General features: G+C 33.5%; 19 non-coding genes across 19 annotated transcripts; 10 read left to right on the top strand and 9 right to left on the bottom strand.

The window, feature by feature from the left end:
* The first annotated feature begins 285 nt into the window (after positions 1 to 285).
* Positions 286 to 357, top strand: TRNAQ-UUG (transfer RNA glutamine (anticodon UUG)). Its single transcript has one exon. It is a non-coding gene; the product is annotated as a tRNA-Gln (tRNA).
* An 825-nt stretch (positions 358 to 1,182) lies between these two features.
* TRNAQ-CUG (transfer RNA glutamine (anticodon CUG)) lies at positions 1,183 to 1,254 on the bottom strand. The gene has a single exon. It is a non-coding gene; the product is annotated as a tRNA-Gln (tRNA).
* A 1,548-nt stretch (positions 1,255 to 2,802) lies between these two features.
* TRNAQ-UUG (transfer RNA glutamine (anticodon UUG)) lies at positions 2,803 to 2,874 on the top strand. Its single transcript has one exon. It is a non-coding gene; the product is annotated as a tRNA-Gln (tRNA).
* Positions 2,875 to 3,699: 825 nt separating this feature from the next.
* TRNAQ-CUG (transfer RNA glutamine (anticodon CUG)) lies at positions 3,700 to 3,771 on the bottom strand. The gene has a single exon. It is a non-coding gene; the product is annotated as a tRNA-Gln (tRNA).
* Positions 3,772 to 5,319: 1,548 nt separating this feature from the next.
* TRNAQ-UUG (transfer RNA glutamine (anticodon UUG)) lies at positions 5,320 to 5,391 on the top strand. The gene has a single exon. It is a non-coding gene; the product is annotated as a tRNA-Gln (tRNA).
* An 825-nt stretch (positions 5,392 to 6,216) lies between these two features.
* TRNAQ-CUG (transfer RNA glutamine (anticodon CUG)) lies at positions 6,217 to 6,288 on the bottom strand. Its single transcript has one exon. It is a non-coding gene; the product is annotated as a tRNA-Gln (tRNA).
* Positions 6,289 to 7,836: 1,548 nt separating this feature from the next.
* Positions 7,837 to 7,908, top strand: TRNAQ-UUG (transfer RNA glutamine (anticodon UUG)). Its single transcript has one exon. It is a non-coding gene; the product is annotated as a tRNA-Gln (tRNA).
* An 825-nt stretch (positions 7,909 to 8,733) lies between these two features.
* On the bottom strand, positions 8,734 to 8,805 carry TRNAQ-CUG (transfer RNA glutamine (anticodon CUG)). The gene has a single exon. It is a non-coding gene; the product is annotated as a tRNA-Gln (tRNA).
* A 1,548-nt stretch (positions 8,806 to 10,353) lies between these two features.
* Positions 10,354 to 10,425, top strand: TRNAQ-UUG (transfer RNA glutamine (anticodon UUG)). The gene has a single exon. It is a non-coding gene; the product is annotated as a tRNA-Gln (tRNA).
* An 825-nt stretch (positions 10,426 to 11,250) lies between these two features.
* On the bottom strand, positions 11,251 to 11,322 carry TRNAQ-CUG (transfer RNA glutamine (anticodon CUG)). Its single transcript has one exon. It is a non-coding gene; the product is annotated as a tRNA-Gln (tRNA).
* A 1,548-nt stretch (positions 11,323 to 12,870) lies between these two features.
* TRNAQ-UUG (transfer RNA glutamine (anticodon UUG)) lies at positions 12,871 to 12,942 on the top strand. The gene has a single exon. It is a non-coding gene; the product is annotated as a tRNA-Gln (tRNA).
* An 825-nt stretch (positions 12,943 to 13,767) lies between these two features.
* TRNAQ-CUG (transfer RNA glutamine (anticodon CUG)) lies at positions 13,768 to 13,839 on the bottom strand. The gene has a single exon. It is a non-coding gene; the product is annotated as a tRNA-Gln (tRNA).
* A 1,548-nt stretch (positions 13,840 to 15,387) lies between these two features.
* Positions 15,388 to 15,459, top strand: TRNAQ-UUG (transfer RNA glutamine (anticodon UUG)). The gene has a single exon. It is a non-coding gene; the product is annotated as a tRNA-Gln (tRNA).
* An 825-nt stretch (positions 15,460 to 16,284) lies between these two features.
* TRNAQ-CUG (transfer RNA glutamine (anticodon CUG)) lies at positions 16,285 to 16,356 on the bottom strand. The gene has a single exon. It is a non-coding gene; the product is annotated as a tRNA-Gln (tRNA).
* Positions 16,357 to 17,904: 1,548 nt separating this feature from the next.
* TRNAQ-UUG (transfer RNA glutamine (anticodon UUG)) lies at positions 17,905 to 17,976 on the top strand. The gene has a single exon. It is a non-coding gene; the product is annotated as a tRNA-Gln (tRNA).
* Positions 17,977 to 18,801: 825 nt separating this feature from the next.
* On the bottom strand, positions 18,802 to 18,873 carry TRNAQ-CUG (transfer RNA glutamine (anticodon CUG)). The gene has a single exon. It is a non-coding gene; the product is annotated as a tRNA-Gln (tRNA).
* Positions 18,874 to 20,421: 1,548 nt separating this feature from the next.
* Positions 20,422 to 20,493, top strand: TRNAQ-UUG (transfer RNA glutamine (anticodon UUG)). Its single transcript has one exon. It is a non-coding gene; the product is annotated as a tRNA-Gln (tRNA).
* An 825-nt stretch (positions 20,494 to 21,318) lies between these two features.
* On the bottom strand, positions 21,319 to 21,390 carry TRNAQ-CUG (transfer RNA glutamine (anticodon CUG)). The gene has a single exon. It is a non-coding gene; the product is annotated as a tRNA-Gln (tRNA).
* A 1,548-nt stretch (positions 21,391 to 22,938) lies between these two features.
* Positions 22,939 to 23,010, top strand: TRNAQ-UUG (transfer RNA glutamine (anticodon UUG)). The gene has a single exon. It is a non-coding gene; the product is annotated as a tRNA-Gln (tRNA).
* The last annotated feature ends 446 nt before the right edge of the window (positions 23,011 to 23,456 follow it).

Below are 23,456 nucleotides of genomic sequence, written 5' to 3'. Positions count from 1 at the left end.
AACCCACCTGTACCAGGTTGAGCTTTCCATTTTGGCAGAAGAGATTGCATTCACGGGGGAATCTTATCTTTTATTGCAAAATCTTATCTCACATAAAAAGTACTGTTCAACAGAGTCATAGCGTTACTTGAGTCCTTTGTGCAACATCCTTCCCTAACATAGTTCAATAGGCAAAAGTTGAACAGAATAGAAAAGTTATATAATTCTGTTTGTCTTTGACTGTAGAAAATAAAAAATGTGAAATGTCCACATTGCTGCAGCAATTTCCTCCCCTGTCACATGGGAGGTTCCATGGTGAAATGGTTAGCACTTTGGACTTTGAATCCAAGGATCCGAGTTCAAATCTCGGTGGGACCACTTTCATGACTTATGACCAAATCTTTTTCTGTCAAGTGTATTCATAAATATCATAAATCTAACACGGGTAGAGTGAAACATTGATTTATTGATTGTATTTTTAAAGTCTATTTGATGTGAGCAAATGATAGAACTTTTAGAAAACATGGAAATAAAATGGCTCAAAATAATGAGATATTTTGTGAGCTGACTCTGTTTTCTCAACTCATCACAAGAGGCTGATCCAAGATATTACTTGTTTAAATCTTACTGTTATTGATAAGGGGAACACGGAACTTTTTTAATTGGAAAGCCTTCATTAAAAGAAAACTTGAGGAATCAAATTGTGTATTTTGGGGACAGAAGAGATGAACTTTTAAATAACAATCTTGAAATTAAGACACACAGATATTTACACTCTGTTTTTCTAAAGTAGATCCATAACCACAAAGTAGAATCTTTCGAAAGACATGTCAAATGTATTAATCTGAATTCCTCTTTCAAAGAAATTCACAATTAAATGCTCTGTGTAAGTCAAGAATGTTGTCAGATAAGAAATCAGCAAAATGAACTATCTTATTACTGATCATAAAGATGAGAAAGGAAAAGAACCTCTTGCTTAAATTGTGGATGGGAAAGAACAGTTTTTAGTTTTCAGCTTCAGTACTTATGTTTATGAATAATTCATTTCTTTATATTGTATTATCACTATCTAGATGGATATAGCCATGTGTACATAGATACATACTTATACGTTGATAAGTTTCAGTATAAAACTTTGACGTTATGTTTTTCCAAGTCCAAATTCTAAGAAATTAGTGAAATATTAAATCTCATAATTCAAGCAGGTCCCACCGAGATTTTAACTCGGATCGCTGGATTCAGAGTCCAGAGTGCTAACCATTACACCATGGAACCCTGCCATACATGAGGGATTTTTCCATTGAGACAAAAGAGAGCGCATCAGTGCGGGGGCTTTTCTTACATTGATGAAAAGATATCTCAGTTGAATGCTCATAGTGTAAAGAGCTATAATGTGATTTGATTCTTTTCAGCTGCATTCTCCATAACAGTGTTAAATGTGCAAACATTTATCAGGAAATGCAATTTACAAAATAATGATCATATTTGACTGAAGAATATTAAAACATTCTACATTTCCAAACTACTACATCCATTTCTCTGTCTCTCACATGGGTGGCTCCAAAGAGCAACGCTTGGCACTTTGGACTTTGCATGCAAAGGTACCAGTCCAATTCTTTGAGGTACTATTTTACTAATCTCGACCTTTTACATTTCTGTCATCTTTTGTTATTGATAGCTCCAATCCAACACCAGTAGGTTGAAAGAGACAAATGTTGACTCCTTTCAAAATGTCCAACAGCTTGAACAAGTTACAGAAATACGAACTTTATAATACACATAACATCACATTCCTACACAAAATAGTGCGACATTACAAAATCCTATCCTGTTTTTCTCAAATGCATTTCAGAGGGCTGATTCCCAGCATTCCTTTTTGAAGATTTCCACACTATTGATAAGGCGAACATAGCACATTTTGAAAGAGATGTGTTCTTAAATCAAACCTAGAGAACCACAATGACGGTATCATTCAGATAGTACAAATGTTTTTTGTATATTAGTTTGGAAATTGTGAAATAAAACATTTCTCATGCTGATTTTCAACAGTCGATCTGCAATCATGAAATATAAGCTTTTGCTTGGAGGCCTCAAAGGTACTGATCTAATTTTCTTTTTTAGAATTATTCACAGATCGTATGATATGCTTTGTACAAATCAACTATGTTGTTAGATCAAAATTGATTAAAAAGTGACTATCTCAATTTCAGGACATATAGAAGAGGAAGGAGAAGAAGCTCATGTTTCAAATGCGGAGAGGCAACAACTGTTCATTATTTTCACCTCTATTAATTATATGTATTTTTATAATGTATATATTTATATTTTCCGATAAATATACATAGACATATAGCGATATATAGGGAGATACATACATATAAGTTGATACGTACAAGTTTATAAGTAAATGAGATGTTTTTCCAATTAATACTTCTAAGAACTGAATGGAAAAAAAATCGTAAAGTTTAGATAAGTCCCACTGAGCTTTGTACTTAGATCCCTGTTTTCAGAGTCCAGATTGACAAGCATAACACCATCAACCCACCTGTACCAGGTTGAGCTTTCCATTTTGGCAGAAGAGATTGCATTCACGGGGGAATCTTATCTTTTATTGCAAAATCTTATCTCACATAAAAAGTACTGTTCAACAGAGTCATAGCGTTACTTGAGTCCTTTGTGCAACATCCTTCCCTAACATAGTTCAATAGGCAAAAGTTGAACAGAATAGAAAAGTTATATAATTCTGTTTGTCTTTGACTGTAGAAAATAAAAAATGTGAAATGTCCACATTGCTGCAGCAATTTCCTCCCCTGTCACATGGGAGGTTCCATGGTGAAATGGTTAGCACTTTGGACTTTGAATCCAAGGATCCGAGTTCAAATCTCGGTGGGACCACTTTCATGACTTATGACCAAATCTTTTTCTGTCAAGTGTATTCATAAATATCATAAATCTAACACGGGTAGAGTGAAACGTTGATTTATTGATTGTATTTTTAAAGTCTATTTGATGTGAGCAAATGATAGAACTTTTAGAAAACATGGAAATAAAATGGCTCAAAATAATGAGATATTTTGTGAGCTGACTCTGTTTTCTCAACTCATCACAAGAGGCTGATCCAAGATATTACTTGTTTAAATCTTACTGTTATTGATAAGGGGAACACGGAACTTTTTTAATTGGAAAGCCTTCATTAAAAGAAAACTTGAGGAATCAAATTGTGTATTTTGGGGACAGAAGAGATGAACTTTTAAATAACAATCTTGAAATTAAGACACACAGATATTTACACTCTGTTTTTCTAAAGTAGATCCATAACCACAAAGTAGAATCTTTCGAAAGACATGTCAAATGTATTAATCTGAATTCCTCTTTCAAAGAAATTCACAATTAAATGCACTGTGTAAGTCAAGAATGTTGTCAGATAAGAAATCAGCAAAATGAACTATCTTATTACTGATCATAAAGATGAGAAAGGAAAAGAACCTCTTGCTTAAATTGTGGATGGGAAAGAACAGTTTTTAGTTTTCAGCTTCAGTACTTATGTTTATGAATAATTCATTTCTTTATATTGTATTATCACTATCTAGATGGATATAGCCATGTGTACATAGATACATAATTATACGTTGATAAGTTTCAGTATAAAACTTTGACGTTATGTTTTTCCAAGTCCAAATTCTAAGAAATTAGTGAAATATTATATCTCATAATTCAAGCAGGTCCCACCGAGATTTGAACTCGGATCGCTGGATTCAGAGTCCAGAGTGCTAACCATTACACCATGGAACCCTGCCATACATGAGGGATTTTTCCATTGAGACAAAAGAGAGCGCATCAGTGCGGGGGCTTTTCTTACATTGATGAAAAGATATCTCAGTTGAATGCTCATAGTGTAAAGAGCTATAATGTGATTTGATTCTTTTCAGCTGCATTCTCCATAACAGTGTTAAATGTGCAAACGTTTATCAGGAAATGCAATTTACAAAATAATGATCATATTTGACTGAAGAATATTAAAACATTCTACATTTCCAAACTACTACATCCATTTCTCTGTCTCTCACATGGGTGGCTCCAAAGAGCAACGCTTGGCACTTTGGACTTTGCATGCAAAGGTACCAGTCCAATTCTTTGAGGTACTATTTTACTAATCTCGACCTTTTACATTTCTGTCATCTTTTGTTATTGATAGCTCCAATCCAACACCAGTAGGTTGAAAGAGACAAATGTTGACTCCTTTCAAAATGTCCAACAGCTTGAACAAGTTACAGAAATACGAACTTTATAATACACATAACATCACATTCCTACACAAAATAGTGCGACATTACAAAATCCTATCCTGTTTTTCTCAAATGCATTTCAGAGGGCTGATTCCCAGCATTCCTTTTTGAAGATTTCCACACTATTGATAAGGCGAACATAGCACATTTTGAAAGAGATGTGTTCTTAAATCAAACCTAGAGAACCACAATGACGGTATCATTCAGATAGTACAAATGTTTTTTGTATATTAGTATGGAAATTGTGAAATAAAACATTTCTCATGCTGATTTTCAACAGTCGATCTGCAATCATGAAATATAAGCTTTTGCTTGGAGGCCTCAAAGGTACTGATCTAATTTTCTTTTTTAGAATTATTCACAGATCGTATGATATGCTTTGTACAAATCAACTATGTTGTTAGATCAAAATTGATTAAAAAGTGACTATCTCAATTTCAGGACATATAGAAGAGGAAGGAGAAGAAGCTCATGTTTCAAATGCGGAGAGGCAACAACTGTTCATTATTTTCACCTCTATTAATTATATGTATTTTTATAATGTATATATTTATATTTTCCGATAAATATACATAGACATATAGCGATATATAGGGAGATACATACATATAAGTTGATACGTACAAGTTTATAAGTAAATGAGATGTTTTTCCAATTAATACTTCTAAGAACTGAATGGAAAAAAAATCGTAAAGTTTAGATAAGTCCCACTGAGCTTTGTACTTAGATCCCTGTTTTCAGAGTCCAGATTGACAAGCATAACACCATCAACCCACCTGTACCAGGTTGAGCTTTCCATTTTGGCAGAAGAGATTGCATTCACGGGGGAATCTTATCTTTTATTGCAAAATCTTATCTCACATAAAAAGTACTGTTCAACAGAGTCATAGCGTTACTTGAGTCCTTTGTGCAACATCCTTCCCTAACATAGTTCAATAGGCAAAAGTTGAACAGAATAGAAAAGTTATATAATTCTGTTTGTCTTTGACTGTAGAAAATAAAAAATGTGAAATGTCCACATTGCTGCAGCAATTTCCTCCCCTGTCACATGGGAGGTTCCATGGTGAAATGGTTAGCACTTTGGACTTTGAATCCAAGGATCCGAGTTCAAATCTCGGTGGGACCACTTTCATGACTTATGACCAAATCTTTTTCTGTCAAGTGTATTCATAAATATCATAAATCTAACACGGGTAGAGTGAAACATTGATTTATTGATTGTATTTTTAAAGTCTATTTGATGTGAGCAAATGATAGAACTTTTAGAAAACATGGAAATAAAATGGCTCAAAATAATGAGATATTTTGTGAGCTGACTCTGTTTTCTCAACTCATCACAAGAGGCTGATCCAAGATATTACTTGTTTAAATCTTACTGTTATTGATAAGGGGAACACGGAACTTTTTTAATTGGAAAGCCTTCATTAAAAGAAAACTTGAGGAATCAAATTGTGTATTTTGGGGACAGAAGAGATGAACTTTTAAATAACAATCTTGAAATTAAGACACACAGATATTTACACTCTGTTTTTCTAAAGTAGATCCATAACCACAAAGTAGAATCTTTCGAAAGACATGTCAAATGTATTAATCTGAATTCCTCTTTCAAAGAAATTCACAATTAAATGCTCTGTGTAAGTCAAGAATGTTGTCAGATAAGAAATCAGCAAAATGAACTATCTTATTACTGATCATAAAGATGAGAAAGGAAAAGAACCTCTTGCTTAAATTGTGGATGGGAAAGAACAGTTTTTAGTTTTCAGCTTCAGTACTTATGTTTATGAATAATTCATTTCTTTATATTGTATTATCACTATCTAGATGGATATAGCCATGTGTACATAGATACATACTTATACGTTGATAAGTTTCAGTATAAAACTTTGACGTTATGTTTTTCCAAGTCCAAATTCTAAGAAATTAGTGAAATATTAAATCTCATAATTCAAGCAGGTCCCACCGAGATTTTAACTCGGATCGCTGGATTCAGAGTCCAGAGTGCTAACCATTACACCATGGAACCCTGCCATACATGAGGGATTTTTCCATTGAGACAAAAGAGAGCGCATCAGTGCGGGGGCTTTTCTTACATTGATGAAAAGATATCTCAGTTGAATGCTCATAGTGTAAAGAGCTATAATGTGATTTGATTCTTTTCAGCTGCATTCTCCATAACAGTGTTAAATGTGCAAACGTTTATCAGGAAATGCAATTTACAAAATAATGATCATATTTGACTGAAGAATATTAAAACATTCTACATTTCCAAACTACTACATCCATTTCTCTGTCTCTCACATGGGTGGCTCCAAAGAGCAACGCTTGGCACTTTGGACTTTGCATGCAAAGGTACCAGTCCAATTCTTTGAGGTACTATTTTACTAATCTCGACCTTTTACATTTCTGTCATCTTTTGTTATTGATAGCTCCAATCCAACACCAGTAGGTTGAAAGAGACAAATGTTGACTCCTTTCAAAATGTCCAACAGCTTGAACAAGTTACAGAAATACGAACTTTATAATACACATAACATCACATTCCTACACAAAATAGTGCGACATTACAAAATCCTATCCTGTTTTTCTCAAATGCATTTCAGAGGGCTGATTCCCAGCATTCCTTTTTGAAGATTTCCACACTATTGATAAGGCGAATATAGCACATTTTGAAAGAGATGTGTTCTTAAATCAAACCTAGAGAACCACAATGACGGTATCATTCAGATAGTACAAATGTTTTTTGTATATTAGTATGGAAATTGTGAAATAAAACATTTCTCATGCTGATTTTCAACAGTCGATCTGCAATCATGAAATATAAGCTTTTGCTTGGAGGCCTCAAAGGTACTGATCTAATTTTCTTTTTTAGAATTATTCACAGATCGTATGATATGCTTTGTACAAATCAACTATGTTGTTAGATCAAAATTGATTAAAAAGTGACTATCTCAATTTCAGGACATATAGAAGAGGAAGGAGAAGAAGCTCATGTTTCAAATGCGGAGAGGCAACAACTGTTCATTATTTTCACCTCTATTAATTATATGTATTTTTATAATGTATATATTTATATTTTCCGATAAATATACATAGACATATAGCGATATATAGGGAGATACATACATATAAGTTGATACGTACAAGTTTATAAGTAAATGAGATGTTTTTCCAATTAATACTTCTAAGAACTGAATGGAAAAAAAATCGTAAAGTTTAGATAAGTCCCACTGAGCTTTGTACTTAGATCCCTGTTTTCAGAGTCCAGATTGACAAGCATAACACCATCAACCCACCTGTACCAGGTTGAGCTTTCCATTTTGGCAGAAGAGATTGCATTCACGGGGGAATCTTATCTTTTATTGCAAAATCTTATCTCACATAAAAAGTACTGTTCAACAGAGTCATAGCGTTACTTGAGTCCTTTGTGCAACATCCTTCCCTAACATAGTTCAATAGGCAAAAGTTGAACAGAATAGAAAAGTTATATAATTCTGTTTGTCTTTGACTGTAGAAAATAAAAAATGTGAAATGTCCACATTGCTGCAGCAATTTCCTCCCCTGTCACATGGGAGGTTCCATGGTGAAATGGTTAGCACTTTGGACTTTGAATCCAAGGATCCGAGTTCAAATCTCGGTGGGACCACTTTCATGACTTATGACCAAATCTTTTTCTGTCAAGTGTATTCATAAATATCATAAATCTAACACGGGTAGAGTGAAACGTTGATTTATTGATTGTATTTTTAAAGTCTATTTGATGTGAGCAAATGATAGAACTTTTAGAAAACATGGAAATAAAATGGCTCAAAATAATGAGATATTTTGTGAGCTGACTCTGTTTTCTCAACTCATCACAAGAGGCTGATCCAAGATATTACTTGTTTAAATCTTACTGTTATTGATAAGGGGAACACGGAACTTTTTTAATTGGAAAGCCTTCATTAAAAGAAAACTTGAGGAATCAAATTGTGTATTTTGGGGACAGAAGAGATGAACTTTTAAATAACAATCTTGAAATTAAGACACACAGATATTTACACTCTGTTTTTCTAAAGTAGATCCATAACCACAAAGTAGAATCTTTCGAAAGACATGTCAAATGTATTAATCTGAATTCCTCTTTCAAAGAAATTCACAATTAAATGCACTGTGTAAGTCAAGAATGTTGTCAGATAAGAAATCAGCAAAATGAACTATCTTATTACTGATCATAAAGATGAGAAAGGAAAAGAACCTCTTGCTTAAATTGTGGATGGGAAAGAACAGTTTTTAGTTTTCAGCTTCAGTACTTATGTTTATGAATAATTCATTTCTTTATATTGTATTATCACTATCTAGATGGATATAGCCATGTGTACATAGATACATAATTATACGTTGATAAGTTTCAGTATAAAACTTTGACGTTATGTTTTTCCAAGTCCAAATTCTAAGAAATTAGTGAAATATTATATCTCATAATTCAAGCAGGTCCCACCGAGATTTGAACTCGGATCGCTGGATTCAGAGTCCAGAGTGCTAACCATTACACCATGGAACCCTGCCATACATGAGGGATTTTTCCATTGAGACAAAAGAGAGCGCATCAGTGCGGGGGCTTTTCTTACATTGATGAAAAGATATCTCAGTTGAATGCTCATAGTGTAAAGAGCTATAATGTGATTTGATTCTTTTCAGCTGCATTCTCCATAACAGTGTTAAATGTGCAAACGTTTATCAGGAAATGCAATTTACAAAATAATGATCATATTTGACTGAAGAATATTAAAACATTCTACATTTCCAAACTACTACATCCATTTCTCTGTCTCTCACATGGGTGGCTCCAAAGAGCAACGCTTGGCACTTTGGACTTTGCATGCAAAGGTACCAGTCCAATTCTTTGAGGTACTATTTTACTAATCTCGACCTTTTACATTTCTGTCATCTTTTGTTATTGATAGCTCCAATCCAACACCAGTAGGTTGAAAGAGACAAATGTTGACTCCTTTCAAAATGTCCAACAGCTTGAACAAGTTACAGAAATACGAACTTTATAATACACATAACATCACATTCCTACACAAAATAGTGCGACATTACAAAATCCTATCCTGTTTTTCTCAAATGCATTTCAGAGGGCTGATTCCCAGCATTCCTTTTTGAAGATTTCCACACTATTGATAAGGCGAACATAGCACATTTTGAAAGAGATGTGTTCTTAAATCAAACCTAGAGAACCACAATGACGGTATCATTCAGATAGTACAAATGTTTTTTGTATATTAGTATGGAAATTGTGAAATAAAACATTTCTCATGCTGATTTTCAACAGTCGATCTGCAATCATGAAATATAAGCTTTTGCTTGGAGGCCTCAAAGGTACTGATCTAATTTTCTTTTTTAGAATTATTCACAGATCGTATGATATGCTTTGTACAAATCAACTATGTTGTTAGATCAAAATTGATTAAAAAGTGACTATCTCAATTTCAGGACATATAGAAGAGGAAGGAGAAGAAGCTCATGTTTCAAATGCGGAGAGGCAACAACTGTTCATTATTTTCACCTCTATTAATTATATGTATTTTTATAATGTATATATTTATATTTTCCGATAAATATACATAGACATATAGCGATATATAGGGAGATACATACATATAAGTTGATACGTACAAGTTTATAAGTAAATGAGATGTTTTTCCAATTAATACTTCTAAGAACTGAATGGAAAAAAAATCGTAAAGTTTAGATAAGTCCCACTGAGCTTTGTACTTAGATCCCTGTTTTCAGAGTCCAGATTGACAAGCATAACACCATCAACCCACCTGTACCAGGTTGAGCTTTCCATTTTGGCAGAAGAGATTGCATTCACGGGGGAATCTTATCTTTTATTGCAAAATCTTATCTCACATAAAAAGTACTGTTCAACAGAGTCATAGCGTTACTTGAGTCCTTTGTGCAACATCCTTCCCTAACATAGTTCAATAGGCAAAAGTTGAACAGAATAGAAAAGTTATATAATTCTGTTTGTCTTTGACTGTAGAAAATAAAAAATGTGAAATGTCCACATTGCTGCAGCAATTTCCTCCCCTGTCACATGGGAGGTTCCATGGTGAAATGGTTAGCACTTTGGACTTTGAATCCAAGGATCCGAGTTCAAATCTCGGTGGGACCACTTTCATGACTTATGACCAAATCTTTTTCTGTCAAGTGTATTCATAAATATCATAAATCTAACACGGGTAGAGTGAAACGTTGATTTATTGATTGTATTTTTAAAGTCTATTTGATGTGAGCAAATGATAGAACTTTTAGAAAACATGGAAATAAAATGGCTCAAAATAATGAGATATTTTGTGAGCTGACTCTGTTTTCTCAACTCATCACAAGAGGCTGATCCAAGATATTACTTGTTTAAATCTTACTGTTATTGATAAGGGGAACACGGAACTTTTTTAATTGGAAAGCCTTCATTAAAAGAAAACTTGAGGAATCAAATTGTGTATTTTGGGGACAGAAGAGATGAACTTTTAAATAACAATCTTGAAATTAAGACACACAGATATTTACACTCTGTTTTTCTAAAGTAGATCCATAACCACAAAGTAGAATCTTTCGAAAGACATGTCAAATGTATTAATCTGAATTCCTCTTTCAAAGAAATTCACAATTAAATGCACTGTGTAAGTCAAGAATGTTGTCAGATAAGAAATCAGCAAAATGAACTATCTTATTACTGATCATAAAGATGAGAAAGGAAAAGAACCTCTTGCTTAAATTGTGGATGGGAAAGAACAGTTTTTAGTTTTCAGCTTCAGTACTTATGTTTATGAATAATTCATTTCTTTATATTGTATTATCACTATCTAGATGGATATAGCCATGTGTACATAGATACATAATTATACGTTGATAAGTTTCAGTATAAAACTTTGACGTTATGTTTTTCCAAGTCCAAATTCTAAGAAATTAGTGAAATATTATATCTCATAATTCAAGCAGGTCCCACCGAGATTTGAACTCGGATCGCTGGATTCAGAGTCCAGAGTGCTAACCATTACACCATGGAACCCTGCCATACATGAGGGATTTTTCCATTGAGACAAAAGAGAGCGCATCAGTGCGGGGGCTTTTCTTACATTGATGAAAAGATATCTCAGTTGAATGCTCATAGTGTAAAGAGCTATAATGTGATTTGATTCTTTTCAGCTGCATTCTCCATAACAGTGTTAAATGTGCAAACGTTTATCAGGAAATGCAATTTACAAAATAATGATCATATTTGACTGAAGAATATTAAAACATTCTACATTTCCAAACTACTACATCCATTTCTCTGTCTCTCACATGGGTGGCTCCAAAGAGCAACGCTTGGCACTTTGGACTTTGCATGCAAAGGTACCAGTCCAATTCTTTGAGGTACTATTTTACTAATCTCGACCTTTTACATTTCTGTCATCTTTTGTTATTGATAGCTCCAATCCAACACCAGTAGGTTGAAAGAGACAAATGTTGACTCCTTTCAAAATGTCCAACAGCTTGAACAAGTTACAGAAATACGAACTTTATAATACACATAACATCACATTCCTACACAAAATAGTGCGACATTACAAAATCCTATCCTGTTTTTCTCAAATGCATTTCAGAGGGCTGATTCCCAGCATTCCTTTTTGAAGATTTCCACACTATTGATAAGGCGAACATAGCACATTTTGAAAGAGATGTGTTCTTAAATCAAACCTAGAGAACCACAATGACGGTATCATTCAGATAGTACAAATGTTTTTTGTATATTAGTATGGAAATTGTGAAATAAAACATTTCTCATGCTGATTTTCAACAGTCGATCTGCAATCATGAAATATAAGCTTTTGCTTGGAGGCCTCAAAGGTACTGATCTAATTTTCTTTTTTAGAATTATTCACAGATCGTATGATATGCTTTGTACAAATCAACTATGTTGTTAGATCAAAATTGATTAAAAAGTGACTATCTCAATTTCAGGACATATAGAAGAGGAAGGAGAAGAAGCTCATGTTTCAAATGCGGAGAGGCAACAACTGTTCATTATTTTCACCTCTATTAATTATATGTATTTTTATAATGTATATATTTATATTTTCCGATAAATATACATAGACATATAGCGATATATAGGGAGATACATACATATAAGTTGATACGTACAAGTTTATAAGTAAATGAGATGTTTTTCCAATTAATACTTCTAAGAACTGAATGGAAAAAAAATCGTAAAGTTTAGATAAGTCCCACTGAGCTTTGTACTTAGATCCCTGTTTTCAGAGTCCAGATTGACAAGCATAACACCATCAACCCACCTGTACCAGGTTGAGCTTTCCATTTTGGCAGAAGAGATTGCATTCACGGGGGAATCTTATCTTTTATTGCAAAATCTTATCTCACATAAAAAGTACTGTTCAACAGAGTCATAGCGTTACTTGAGTCCTTTGTGCAACATCCTTCCCTAACATAGTTCAATAGGCAAAAGTTGAACAGAATAGAAAAGTTATATAATTCTGTTTGTCTTTGACTGTAGAAAATAAAAAATGTGAAATGTCCACATTGCTGCAGCAATTTCCTCCCCTGTCACATGGGAGGTTCCATGGTGAAATGGTTAGCACTTTGGACTTTGAATCCAAGGATCCGAGTTCAAATCTCGGTGGGACCACTTTCATGACTTATGACCAAATCTTTTTCTGTCAAGTGTATTCATAAATATCATAAATCTAACACGGGTAGAGTGAAACGTTGATTTATTGATTGTATTTTTAAAGTCTATTTGATGTGAGCAAATGATAGAACTTTTAGAAAACATGGAAATAAAATGGCTCAAAATAATGAGATATTTTGTGAGCTGACTCTGTTTTCTCAACTCATCACAAGAGGCTGATCCAAGATATTACTTGTTTAAATCTTACTGTTATTGATAAGGGGAACACGGAACTTTTTTAATTGGAAAGCCTTCATTAAAAGAAAACTTGAGGAATCAAATTGTGTATTTTGGGGACAGAAGAGATGAACTTTTAAATAACAATCTTGAAATTAAGACACACAGATATTTACACTCTGTTTTTCTAAAGTAGATCCATAACCACAAAGTAGAATCTTTCGAAAGACATGTCAAATGTATTAATCTGAATTCCTCTTTCAAAGAAATTCACAATTAAATGCACTGTGTAAGTCAAGAATGTTGTCAGATAAGAAATCAGCAAAATGAACTATCTTATTACTGATCATAAAGATGAGAAAGGAAAAGAACCTCTTGCTTAAATTGTGGATGGGAAAGAACAGTTTTTAGTTTTCAGCTTCAGTACTTATGTTTATGAATAATTCATTTCTTTATATTGTATTATCACTATCTAGATGGATATAGCCATGTGTACATAGATACATAATTATACGTTGATAAGTTTCAGTATAAAACTTTGACGTTATGTTTTTCCAAGTCCAAATTCTAAGAAATTAGTGAAATATTATATCTCATAATTCAAGCAGGTCCCACCGAGATTTGAACTCGGATCGCTGGATTCAGAGTCCAGAGTGCTAACCATTACACCATGGAACCCTGCCATACATGAGGGATTTTTCCATTGAGACAAAAGAGAGCGCATCAGTGCGGGGGCTTTTCTTACATTGATGAAAAGATATCTCAGTTGAATGCTCATAGTGTAAAGAGCTATAATGTGATTTGATTCTTTTCAGCTGCATTCTCCATAACAGTGTTAAATGTGCAAACGTTTATCAGGAAATGCAATTTACAAAATAATGATCATATTTGACTGAAGAATATTAAAACATTCTACATTTCCAAACTACTACATCCATTTCTCTGTCTCTCACATGGGTGGCTCCAAAGAGCAACGCTTGGCACTTTGGACTTTGCATGCAAAGGTACCAGTCCAATTCTTTGAGGTACTATTTTACTAATCTCGACCTTTTACATTTCTGTCATCTTTTGTTATTGATAGCTCCAATCCAACACCAGTAGGTTGAAAGAGACAAATGTTGACTCCTTTCAAAATGTCCAACAGCTTGAACAAGTTACAGAAATACGAACTTTATAATACACATAACATCACATTCCTACACAAAATAGTGCGACATTACAAAATCCTATCCTGTTTTTCTCAAATGCATTTCAGAGGGCTGATTCCCAGCATTCCTTTTTGAAGATTTCCACACTATTGATAAGGCGAACATAGCACATTTTGAAAGAGATGTGTTCTTAAATCAAACCTAGAGAACCACAATGACGGTATCATTCAGATAGTACAAATGTTTTTTGTATATTAGTATGGAAATTGTGAAATAAAACATTTCTCATGCTGATTTTCAACAGTCGATCTGCAATCATGAAATATAAGCTTTTGCTTGGAGGCCTCAAAGGTACTGATCTAATTTTCTTTTTTAGAATTATTCACAGATCGTATGATATGCTTTGTACAAATCAACTATGTTGTTAGATCAAAATTGATTAAAAAGTGACTATCTCAATTTCAGGACATATAGAAGAGGAAGGAGAAGAAGCTCATGTTTCAAATGCGGAGAGGCAACAACTGTTCATTATTTTCACCTCTATTAATTATATGTATTTTTATAATGTATATATTTATATTTTCCGATAAATATACATAGACATATAGCGATATATAGGGAGATACATACATATAAGTTGATACGTACAAGTTTATAAGTAAATGAGATGTTTTTCCAATTAATACTTCTAAGAACTGAATGGAAAAAAAATCGTAAAGTTTAGATAAGTCCCACTGAGCTTTGTACTTAGATCCCTGTTTTCAGAGTCCAGATTGACAAGCATAACACCATCAACCCACCTGTACCAGGTTGAGCTTTCCATTTTGGCAGAAGAGATTGCATTCACGGGGGAATCTTATCTTTTATTGTAAAATCTTATCTCACATAAAAAGTACTGTTCAACAGAGTCATAGCGTTACTTGAGTCCTTTGTGCAACATCCTTCCCTAACATAGTTCAATAGGCAAAAGTTGAACAGAATAGAAAAGTTATATAATTCTGTTTGTCTTTGACTGTAGAAAATAAAAAATGTGAAATGTCCACATTGCTGCAGCAATTTCCTCCCCTGTCACATGGGAGGTTCCATGGTGAAATGGTTAGCACTTTGGACTTTGAATCCAAGGATCCGAGTTCAAATCTCGGTGGGACCACTTTCATGACTTATGACCAAATCTTTTTCTGTCAAGTGTATTCATAAATATCATAAATCTAACACGGGTAGAGTGAAACGTTGATTTATTGATTGTATTTTTAAAGTCTATTTGATGTGAGCAAATGATAGAACTTTTAGAAAACATGGAAATAAAATGGCTCAAAATAATGAGATATTTTGTGAGCTGACTCTGTTTTCTCAACTCATCACAAGAGGCTGATCCAAGATATTACTTGTTTAAATCTTACTGTTATTGATAAGGGGAACACGGAACTTTTTTAATTGGAAAGCCTTCATTAAAAGAAAACTTGAGGAATCAAATTGTGTATTTTGGGGACAGAAGAGATGAACTTTTAAATAACAATCTTGAAATTAAGACACACAGATATTTACACTCTGTTTTTCTAAAGTAGATCCATAACCACAAAGTAGAATCTTTCGAAAGACATGTCAAATGTATTAATCTGAATTCCTCTTTCAAAGAAATTCACAATTAAATGCACTGTGTAAGTCAAGAATGTTGTCAGATAAGAAATCAGCAAAATGAACTATCTTATTACTGATCATAAAGATGAGAAAGGAAAAGAACCTCTTGCTTAAATTGTGGATGGGAAAGAACAGTTTTTAGTTTTCAGCTTCAGTACTTATGTTTATGAATAATTCATTTCTTTATATTGTATTATCACTATCTAGATGGATATAGCCATGTGTACATAGATACATAATTATACGTTGATAAGTTTCAGTATAAAACTTTGACGTTATGTTTTTCCAAGTCCAAATTCTAAGAAATTAGTGAAATATTATATCTCATAATTCAAGCAGGTCCCACCGAGATTTGAACTCGGATCGCTGGATTCAGAGTCCAGAGTGCTAACCATTACACCATGGAACCCTGCCATACATGAGGGATTTTTCCATTGAGACAAAAGAGAGCGCATCAGTGCGGGGGCTTTTCTTACATTGATGAAAAGATATCTCAGTTGAATGCTCATAGTGTAAAGAGCTATAATGTGATTTGATTCTTTTCAGCTGCATTCTCCATAACAGTGTTAAATGTGCAAACGTTTATCAGGAAATGCAATTTACAAAATAATGATCATATTTGACTGAAGAATATTAAAACATTCTACATTTCCAAACTACTACATCCATTTCTCTGTCTCTCACATGGGTGGCTCCAAAGAGCAACGCTTGGCACTTTGGACTTTGCATGCAAAGGTACCAGTCCAATTCTTTGAGGTACTATTTTACTAATCTCGACCTTTTACATTTCTGTCATCTTTTGTTATTGATAGCTCCAATCCAACACCAGTAGGTTGAAAGAGACAAATGTTGACTCCTTTCAAAATGTCCAACAGCTTGAACAAGTTACAGAAATACGAACTTTATAATACACATAACATCACATTCCTACACAAAATAGTGCGACATTACAAAATCCTATCCTGTTTTTCTCAAATGCATTTCAGAGGGCTGATTCCCAGCATTCCTTTTTGAAGATTTCCACACTATTGATAAGGCGAACATAGCACATTTTGAAAGAGATGTGTTCTTAAATCAAACCTAGAGAACCACAATGACGGTATCATTCAGATAGTACAAATGTTTTTTGTATATTAGTATGGAAATTGTGAAATAAAACATTTCTCATGCTGATTTTCAACAGTCGATCTGCAATCATGAAATATAAGCTTTTGCTTGGAGGCCTCAAAGGTACTGATCTAATTTTCTTTTTTAGAATTATTCACAGATCGTATGATATGCTTTGTACAAATCAACTATGTTGTTAGATCAAAATTGATTAAAAAGTGACTATCTCAATTTCAGGACATATAGAAGAGGAAGGAGAAGAAGCTCATGTTTCAAATGCGGAGAGGCAACAACTGTTCATTATTTTCACCTCTATTAATTATATGTATTTTTATAATGTATATATTTATATTTTCCGATAAATATACATAGACATATAGCGATATATAGGGAGATACATACATATAAGTTGATACGTACAAGTTTATAAGTAAATGAGATGTTTTTCCAATTAATACTTCTAAGAACTGAATGGAAAAAAAATCGTAAAGTTTAGATAAGTCCCACTGAGCTTTGTACTTAGATCCCTGTTTTCAGAGTCCAGATTGACAAGCATAACACCATCAACCCACCTGTACCAGGTTGAGCTTTCCATTTTGGCAGAAGAGATTGCATTCACGGGGGAATCTTATCTTTTATTGCAAAATCTTATCTCACATAAAAAGTACTGTTCAACAGAGTCATAGCGTTACTTGAGTCCTTTGTGCAACATCCTTCCCTAACATAGTTCAATAGGCAAAAGTTGAACAGAATAGAAAAGTTATATAATTCTGTTTGTCTTTGACTGTAGAAAATAAAAAATGTGAAATGTCCACATTGCTGCAGCAATTTCCTCCCCTGTCACATGGGAGGTTCCATGGTGAAATGGTTAGCACTTTGGACTTTGAATCCAAGGATCCGAGTTCAAATCTCGGTGGGACCACTTTCATGACTTATGACCAAATGTTTTTCTGTCAAGTGTATTCATAAATATCATAAATCTAACACGGGTAGAGTGAAACGTTGATTTATTGATTGTATTTTTAAAGTCTATTTGATGTGAGCAAATGATAGAACTTTTAGAAAACATGGAAATAAAATGGCTCAAAATAATGAGATATTTTGTGAGCTGACTCTGTTTTCTCAACTCATCACAAGAGGCTGATCCAAGATATTACTTGTTTAAATCTTACTGTTATTGATAAGGGGAACACGGAACTTTTTTAATTGGAAAGCCTTCATTAAAAGAAAACTTGAGGAATCAAATTGTGTATTTTGGGGACAGAAGAGATGAACTTTTAAATAACAATCTTGAAATTAAGACACACAGATATTTACACTCTGTTTTTCTAAAGTAGATCCATAACCACAAAGTAGAATCTTTCGAAAGACATGTCAAATGTATTAATCTGAATTCCTCTTTCAAAGAAATTCACAATTAAATGCACTGTGTAAGTCAAGAATGTTGTCAGATAAGAAATCAGCAAAATGAACTATCTTATTACTGATCATAAAGATGAGAAAGGAAAAGAACCTCTTGCTTAAATTGTGGATGGGAAAGAACAGTTTTTAGTTTTCAGCTTCAGTACTTATGTTTATGAATAATTCATTTCTTTATATTGTATTATCACTATCTAGATGGATATAGCCATGTGTACATAGATACATAATTATACGTTGATAAGTTTCAGTATAAAACTTTGACGTTATGTTTTTCCAAGTCCAAATTCTAAGAAATTAGTGAAATATTATATCTCATAATTCAAGCAGGTCCCACCGAGATTTGAACTCGGATCGCTGGATTCAGAGTCCAGAGTGCTAACCATTACACCATGGAACCCTGCCATACATGAGGGATTTTTCCATTGAGACAAAAGAGAGCGCATCAGTGCGGGGGCTTTTCTTACATTGATGAAAAGATATCTCAGTTGAATGCTCATAGTGTAAAGAGCTATAATGTGATTTGATTCTTTTCAGCTGCATTCTCCATAACAGTGTTAAATGTGCAAACGTTTATCAGGAAATGCAATTTACAAAATAATGATCATATTTGACTGAAGAATATTAAAACATTCTACATTTCCAAACTACTACATCCATTTCTCTGTCTCTCACATGGGTGGCTCCAAAGAGCAACGCTTGGCACTTTGGACTTTGCATGCAAAGGTACCAGTCCAATTCTTTGAGGTACTATTTTACTAATCTCGACCTTTTACATTTCTGTCATCTTTTGTTATTGATAGCTCCAATCCAACACCAGTAGGTTGAAAGAGACAAATGTTGACTCCTTTCAAAATGTCCAACAGCTTGAACAAGTTACAGAAATACGAACTTTATAATACACATAACATCACATTCCTACACAAAATAGTGCGACATTACAAAATCCTATCCTGTTTTTCTCAAATGCATTTCAGAGGGCTGATTCCCAGCATTCCTTTTTGAAGATTTCCACACTATTGATAAGGCGAACATAGCACATTTTGAAAGAGATGTGTTCTTAAATCAAACCTAGAGAACCACAATGACGGTATCATTCAGATAGTACAAATGTTTTTTGTATATTAGTATGGAAATTGTGAAATAAAACATTTCTCATGCTGATTTTCAACAGTCGATCTGCAATCATGAAATATAAGCTTTTGCTTGGAGGCCTCAAAGGTACTGATCTAATTTTCTTTTTTAGAATTATTCACAGATCGTATGATATGCTTTGTACAAATCAACTATGTTGTTAGATCAAAATTGATTAAAAAGTGACTATCTCAATTTCAGGACATATAGAAGAGGAAGGAGAAGAAGCTCATGTTTCAAATGCGGAGAGGCAACAACTGTTCATTATTTTCACCTCTATTAATTATATGTATTTTTATAATGTATATATTTATATTTTCCGATAAATATACATAGACATATAGCGATATATAGGGAGATACATACATATAAGTTGATACGTACAAGTTTATAAGTAAATGAGATGTTTTTCCAATTAATACTTCTAAGAACTGAATGGAAAAAAAATCGTAAAGTTTAGATAAGTCCCACTGAGCTTTGTACTTAGATCCCTGTTTTCAGAGTCCAGATTGACAAGCATAACACCATCAACCCACCTGTACCAGGTTGAGCTTTCCATTTTGGCAGAAGAGATTGCATTCACGGGGGAATCTTATCTTTTATTGCAAAATCTTATCTCACATAAAAAGTACTGTTCAACAGAGTCATAGCGTTACTTGAGTCCTTTGTGCAACATCCTTCCCTAACATAGTTCAATAGGCAAAAGTTGAACAGAATAGAAAAGTTATATAATTCTGTTTGTCTTTGACTGTAGAAAATAAAAAATGTGAAATGTCCACATTGCTGCAGCAATTTCCTCCCCTGTCACATGGGAGGTTCCATGGTGAAATGGTTAGCACTTTGGACTTTGAATCCAAGGATCCGAGTTCAAATCTCGGTGGGACCACTTTCATGACTTATGACCAAATCTTTTTCTGTCAAGTGTATTCATAAATATCATAAATCTAACACGGGTAGAGTGAAACGTTGATTTATTGATTGTATTTTTAAAGTCTATTTGATGTGAGCAAATGATAGAACTTTTAGAAAACATGGAAATAAAATGGCTCAAAATAATGAGATATTTTGTGAGCTGACTCTGTTTTCTCAACTCATCACAAGAGGCTGATCCAAGATATTACTTGTTTAAATCTTACTGTTATTGATAAGGGGAACACGGAACTTTTTTAATTGGAAAGCCTTCATTAAAAGAAAACTTGAGGAATCAAATTGTGTATTTTGGGGACAGAAGAGATGAACTTTTAAATAACAATCTTGAAATTAAGACACACAGATATTTACACTCTGTTTTTCTAAAGTAGATCCATAACCACAAAGTAGAATCTTTCGAAAGACATGTCAAATGTATTAATCTGAATTCCTCTTTCAAAGAAATTCACAATTAAATGCACTGTGTAAGTCAAGAATGTTGTCAGATAAGAAATCAGCAAAATGAACTATCTTATTACTGATCATAAAGATGAGAAAGGAAAAGAACCTCTTGCTTAAATTGTGGATGGGAAAGAACAGTTTTTAGTTTTCAGCTTCAGTACTTATGTTTATGAATAATTCATTTCTTTATATTGTATTATCACTATCTAGATGGATATAGCCATGTGTACATAGATACATAATTATACGTTGATAAGTTTCAGTATAAAACTTTGACGTTATGTTTTTCCAAGTCCAAATTCTAAGAAATTAGTGAAATATTATATCTCATAATTCAAGCAGGTCCCACCGAGATTTGAACTCGGATCGCTGGATTCAGAGTCCAGAGTGCTAACCATTACACCATGGAACCCTGCCATACATGAGGGATTTTTCCATTGAGACAAAAGAGAGCGCATCAGTGCGGGGGCTTTTCTTACATTGATGAAAAGATATCTCAGTTGAATGCTCATAGTGTAAAGAGCTATAATGTGATTTGATTCTTTTCAGCTGCATTCTCCATAACAGTGTTAAATGTGCAAACGTTTATCAGGAAATGCAATTTACAAAATAATGATCATATTTGACTGAAGAATATTAAAACATTCTACATTTCCAAACTACTACATCCATTTCTCTGTCTCTCACATGGGTGGCTCCAAAGAGCAACGCTTGGCACTTTGGACTTTGCATGCAAAGGTACCAGTCCAATTCTTTGAGGTACTATTTTACTAATCTCGACCTTTTACATTTCTGTCATCTTTTGTTATTGATAGCTCCAATCCAACACCAGTAGGTTGAAAGAGACAAATGTTGACTCCTTTCAAAATGTCCAACAGCTTGAACAAGTTACAGAAATACGAACTTTATAATACACATAACATCACATTCCTACACAAAATAGTGCGACATTACAAAATCCTATCCTGTTTTTCTCAAATGCATTTCAGAGGGCTGATTCCCAGCATTCCTTTTTGAAGATTTCCACACTATTGATAAGGCGAACATAGCACATTTTGAAAGAGATGTGTTCTTAAATCAAACCTAGAGAACCACAATGACGGTATCATTCAGATAGTACAAATGTTTTTTGTATATTAGTATGGAAATTGTGAAATAAAACATTTCTCATGCTGATTTTCAACAGTCGATCTGCAATCATGAAATATAAGCTTTTGCTTGGAGGCCTCAAAGGTACTGATCTAATTTTCTTTTTTAGAATTATTCACAGATCGTATGATATGCTTTGTACAAATCAACTATGTTGTTAGATCAAAATTGATTAAAAAGTGACTATCTCAATTTCAGGACATATAGAAGAGGAAGGAGAAGAAGCTCATGTTTCAAATGCGGAGAGGCAACAACTGTTCATTATTTTCACCTCTATTAATTATATGTATTTTTATAATGTATATATTTATATTTTCCGATAAATATACATAGACATATAGCGATATATAGGGAGATACATACATATAAGTTGATACGTACAAGTTTATAAGTAAATGAGATGTTTTTCCAATTAATACTTCTAAGAACTGAATGGAAAAAAAATCGTAAAGTTTAGATAAGTCCCACTGAGCTTTGTACTTAGATCCCTGTTTTCAGAGTCCAGATTGACAAGCATAACACCATCAACCCACCTGTACCAGGTTGAGCTTTCCATTTTGGCAGAAGAGATTGCATTCACGGGGGAATCTTATCTTTTATTGCAAAATCTTATCTCACATAAAAAGTACTGTTCAACAGAGTCATAGCGTTACTTGAGTCCTTTGTGCAACATCCTTCCCTAACATAGTTCAATAGGCAAAAGTTGAACAGAATAGAAAAGTTATATAATTCTGTTTGTCTTTGACTGTAGAAAATAAAAAATGTGAAATGTCCACATTGCTGCAGCAATTTCCTCCCCTGTCACATGGGAGGTTCCATGGTGAAATGGTTAGCACTTTGGACTTTGAATCCAAGGATCCGAGTTCAAATCTCGGTGGGACCACTTTCATGACTTATGACCAAATGTTTTTCTGTCAAGTGTATTCATAAATATCATAAATCTAACACGGGTAGAGTGAAACGTTGATTTATTGATTGTATTTTTAAAGTCTATTTGATGTGAGCAAATGATAGAACTTTTAGAAAACATGGAAATAAAATGGCTCAAAATAATGAGATATTTTGTGAGCTGACTCTGTTTTCTCAACTCATCACAAGAGGCTGATCCAAGATATTACTTGTTTAAATCTTACTGTTATTGATAAGGGGAACACGGAACTTTTTTAATTGGAAAGCCTTCATTAAAAGAAAACTTGAGGAATCAAATTGTGTATTTTGGGGACAGAAGAGATGAACTTTTAAATAACAATCTTGAAATTAAGACACACAGATATTTACACTCTGTTTTTCTAAAGTAGATCCATAACCACAAAGTAGAATCTTTCGAAA

This window comes from Lissotriton vulgaris, unplaced genomic scaffold (assembly GCF_964263255.1).
Source record: "Lissotriton vulgaris unplaced genomic scaffold, aLisVul1.2 SCAFFOLD_2159, whole genome shotgun sequence".
NCBI lineage: Eukaryota > Metazoa > Chordata > Amphibia > Caudata > Salamandridae > Lissotriton > Lissotriton vulgaris.
The sequence above is the reverse complement of the archived record's forward strand: the minus strand, read 5'-3'. Positions and strand labels throughout refer to the sequence as shown.